Source organism: Babylonia areolata, chromosome 27, assembly GCF_041734735.1.
Source record: "Babylonia areolata isolate BAREFJ2019XMU chromosome 27, ASM4173473v1, whole genome shotgun sequence".
NCBI classification, from domain to species: Eukaryota; Metazoa; Mollusca; class Gastropoda; order Neogastropoda; family Buccinidae; genus Babylonia; species Babylonia areolata.
The window spans coordinates 32254725-32259902 of NC_134902.1; the positions used below are offsets into that span (position 1 = coordinate 32254725).

Sequence of the window (5178 nt, forward strand, 5' to 3'; positions counted from 1 at the left end):
GCTTTGTAAGTTCCTGTTTCAACGTTCAGATCTTACTCTAAACTATATTTATTAACTGACCTAATAGCAGCAACAATAAAGATATATATATATATATATATATATATATATATATATATATATATATATATATATATAAAGAAAAAGAAGACTCCATACTTTTCACATAGTTCTTCTTATACGAAACTAAATTGCTGTCCTACTTAGTACAAGACGATAAAGATGCCCCCCTCCTTATATATATATATATATATATATATATATCAGAAATGAAATTTCATTGTACAGTAATTGGTTATACATATATACATACATACATACACACACACACACACACACACACACACACACACATATATATATATATGTGTGTGTGTGTGTGTGTGTATGTATATATATATGTATAACCAATTACTGTACAATGAAATTTCATTTCTGATTTTTGATATTTTGGTTAAAAAAAAAACAACTGGTTCTGCTACAACTTCTTTTGGTACTGGAACATCAGACAAAATTCTTCGTTGGTTTTAGAAAACTCGAGCCCAGAATCTGTTCTCATTATCAACTGTCAGTGAGGAGATAAGCCTCACAAATACTAAGCTGTTCAACCATAGGGTAAATTATCTTTTGTATTATAGATGTGCCTTTTTGGGTCTCAGAACTTAAGACCTAACAACAACAAAAAAATATATATATATATGATATACGAACACACACTTACACTTACACAGCCACTCACACACGCTCGCACACATTCACACTCACACACACACACACACACACACACACATTGAAACCATAGAAGCCTTGCACACGGCTGGAGGCCATCAGAAAGACCGCTGCCACCATCAGCAGAACACACATGCTGCTTCTTCCCATTGTGTAGGATCGGTACTTCTGTGTTGGTAAAACACACACACACACACACATACAAGCGCACACACACATGCACGCACGCACACACGCACACACATGCACACGCCGCGCACACATTCACACGCGCACACACACGCGTACACAAATACACACATGTATTCATTTAGAATAGAAAAATTATACTATATTGGTAGACAATATTCCATTTTCACAGCTGAACTTATAGCCATACTTATGGCCTTAAATTATATTTCAGACATTCCGAAAACTGTAAGTGAAATTTTATTATGTGTAGACTCAAAGTCAGTATTACAAGCTATAGAATCTCCAAATTCAAAGAAGCGAATTGAGATGACAATGGAAATAAAACATATTATTCACCAACTGACAAAACAGGGCATTAAAATAACTTTCTGTTGGGTACCTTCGCACTGTGGAATATCTACAAATGAGTGGGTAGACCAAGCAGCTAGAAGAGCAGCACGTAATTTCGAAGGCGCAATACAACTTGACATCCAGTTAGATCTACATGAATGCATTAGCTGTATAGAAAATGTATCTAGAAATCGATTTAAGAAATTACTTATAGATTCAAATAATCAATATTACCAATGTTGTGTAAACACAAAGAAAGGAGCTAATCCCAAACATTTTCTTAATTCGACACCAGCAGCACATTCAAGACAAATTACAAGTCTAATGTATTGACTTCGCTTAAATGCCTTTCGTACAAAATTTTCAAAAAAATATAAAATGTATATGCGGTAAGCAAATAACTGTAAGCCATCTACTCATTCATTGTCCGAGCATAAGACAGTTACTTCCAAAAGATGTAGTTGATGACTTTTCTTCCAATATTTCATTAGCCACTGAAAAGATTTTGAATGATTATTCATTGCTTAGAATGTTTTCAGAAATTTTAAACTCCAGTCCAGTTGGTATCCTCCTTTGATGTATTATATTTAATGCTGTTATTTATATTTACATTGTTCTAGGTTAATACTTGTTGATATGCATATACATATTCTCCTTCCCATGACAATTCATTCAATACACACCAAAACCTTTTAGACTTTTTCTTATAATATACTTTTCCTCTGATACATAACATGAACTTCTTTTTTTTATTAATTCTTTTTTTTTTTACACTAATATTCACATGCATTCCCTTTCCTTTATACACTACTTTACCCCTTTCCGTCTAAAAACACTTATAGTGAATAGATGTTAAACTGAAGAAAACACACATGTGCATCAAACAAACACACTCAGACACACACGTACATCACACACATATCAAACATACATGCACACACGAACACACACACACCACACACCCACACACACACACACACACACACACACACTCACACACACATCATACAAACATGCACACACATATACGTCACATGCACCCCCCCCCCCCCCCACCCCCCACACATAGATCATCATATGCATCATACACATACATCAGACGAACACACACATCGCACACCACATGCACACATCACACATCACGCAATCACACACATAGCATCACACACACACACACACACACACACACACACACATATATATATATATATATATATATATATATATACAACACACACAGACACGTACACACAGAACACACAACACAAGCATACATGCAGAGAAGTAAAGCACTGTGTATACACTACACAACACGACACCACACTACACAACACTACCCCACACTACACAACACTACACAACACTACACCACACCACACAACACTACACAACACTACCCCACACTACACAATACTTCACAACACTACACCACACCACACTACACAACACTACACCACACCACACCACACTACACAACACTACACAACACTACCCCACACTACACAACACTACCCCACACTACACAACACTACCCCACACTACACAACACTACACAACACTACACCACACCACACCACACTACACAACACTACACCACACTACACAACACTAATCCACACTACACAACACTACACAACACTACATCACACACACACACACACACACACACACACACACACACACACACACACACACACACGCACGCACGCACGCACGCACACCACACCACACCACGACACGTCACAACACGACACCACACAACACGACACGACACGACACGACACAACACAGCACAAGAGAGAAAGAGAGAGAGACAGATAGAGAGAGACAGAGACAGAGAGAGCAGTGAGGGGGACTGGCCTATAGTCGTTATGACTTGATCAAAAGCAAAACAAAACAAACCTGACAAAACTAAAAAAACAAAACAAAAAAACAACAAAAAAACAATGTGGAATTATGAACACCGGAAGTCTGCCTGGTCCGTCAGATCAAAATTAATGTCCTGTTGTTGCGGAGCGTATTAACTCTCTCCATACGAACGGCGAAAGAGACGACGTTAACAGCGTTTCACCCCAATTACCATCATCAAAATATTGCAAGCGGAAGGCTCTTATACTGAAGAGGTGAATGTTGACAAAGAATACCACAATTCTGACGACGGAAGCTAAAGGTTGGGTCATTCAGACACCCACTGGACATCCGAGGGGTCTGTGTAGAGGAGAAGAGAGGACTGGCCGTACTGAGTGAGTTAAACCAGCATCCTTAATTAAATCAGCCTGCTATTGCATGTCACTTCGCAATCCACCAAAAGAAAAATAAGTGAAAACTCCAGAAAATCTATATACCACGCGAATCGTGTGTGAAAACTTTTGCGGGCAAAGATGGATATCCGGCGCAGAAAGGTTTTCTGAAAAAATATGGACTCTGTTGAAGCATATTTGGGACAAATAAATTTCTACAATGTAACAGCAGTAGTAGCAGCCATTCCTTGAAGCTTTAATTAACTCACTCAGTACGGCCAGTCCTCTCTTCTCCTCTACACAGACCCCTCGGATGTCCAGTGGGTGTCTGAATGACCCAACCTTTAGCTTCCGTCGTCAGAATTGTGGTATTCTTTGTCAACATTCACCTCTTCAGTATAAGAGCCTTTCGCTTGCAATATTTTGATGATGGTAATTGGGGTGAAACGCTGTTAACGTCGTCTCTTTCGTCGTTCGTATGGAGAGAGTTAATGAACATTGGCTTTTAAAGATTGTACAATAAGGCTTAAAAAAAAAAATATTGATGCAAAAACAAACAAGTAACTTTCCCTCTCCCCACCCTTGGAAAAGCCTGTAGGAGGAATCAATGCTGTGTGAACCATTCACTCCACACAGGCCATCTCTTCCATCAGTATCAGTATCAGTATCAGTAGCTCAAGGAGGCGTCACTGCGTTCGGTCAAATCCATATACGCTACACCACATCTGCCAAGCACATGCCTGACCAGCAGCGTAACCCAACTCGCTTACTCAAGCCATTGAGAAAAAATAAATAAATAATTAAAAAAAATAAATAAATAAAAATAAAGAATAATAATAATAATAATAATAAAAAACGGAGTATGGCTGCCTACATGGCGGGGAAAAATAAACATATTTGTATTGTATTACTCTTTTTTGTCACAACAGATTTCTCTGTGTGAAATTCGGGCTGCTCTCCCTATGGCGAGCGCGTCACAACACTGAGAACGCCACTCATTTTATTTTATTTATTTTATTTTTTTTAATAGTATTTTTGTATGCATGCAATTTTATTTTATTTCACCTATTTTCTTATCGAAGTGGAATTTTCTACAGAATTTTGCCAGGGACAACCCTTTTGTTGTGTTGCCCTGGGTTCTTTTACGTGCGCTAAATGCATGCTGCACACGGGACCTCCAGAGACACAGAGAGACAGACAAACATAGACACAGACACAGGCACAGACACAGACACACACACACACACACACACACACACACACACACAGAGGTAAGACAGATATACCTCAAGTTATGGTCCTGAAGCTGAGATTGAGAGGAAAACGAATGTTGCCGGCCGCTTCAGATCTTCTGTGCAGTGGGTCGCTGTGTCCAATGTGGTTAGCTGCTGAGGCCGACAGGACCCCAGCTTTTATACAGTTTGCCTGGAGCGGTATCGCCTGCTGTCATCTCACCAGGATTTCACGCCTTCGGTGAAACGTCCACACTGAAAACGCGAAAAGGTGATTTGATAAATGCGTTTTTATTTTGGGGGGGCGTGTGCACCAGAGCATCTCTCTAGGACAGAGAGAGGGAGAGAGGGAGAGACGGGGTGAGAGTGGGGGTGGATGAGGGTGGAGGGAGATGTGTGTGTGTGTGTGTGTGTGTGTGTGTGTGTGTGTGTGTGTGTGTGTATTTGTATTTGTA

At 39.4% G+C, this 5178-nt stretch overlaps 1 long non-coding RNA gene across 1 annotated transcript in view; it reads right to left on the minus strand.

Moving 5' to 3' along the window:
- Positions 1-4938, minus strand: part of LOC143301097 (uncharacterized) — a 9391-nt gene extending 4453 nt beyond the window's left edge. The window contains exons 1-2 of the long non-coding RNA XR_013057730.1: positions 4778-4938; positions 790-897 (exon numbers count right to left, since the gene is read on the minus strand). This is a non-coding gene — a long non-coding RNA (uncharacterized LOC143301097). The remainder of the gene's footprint in view (positions 1-789; positions 898-4777) is intronic.
- Between the last annotated feature and the right edge of the window lie 240 nt (positions 4939-5178).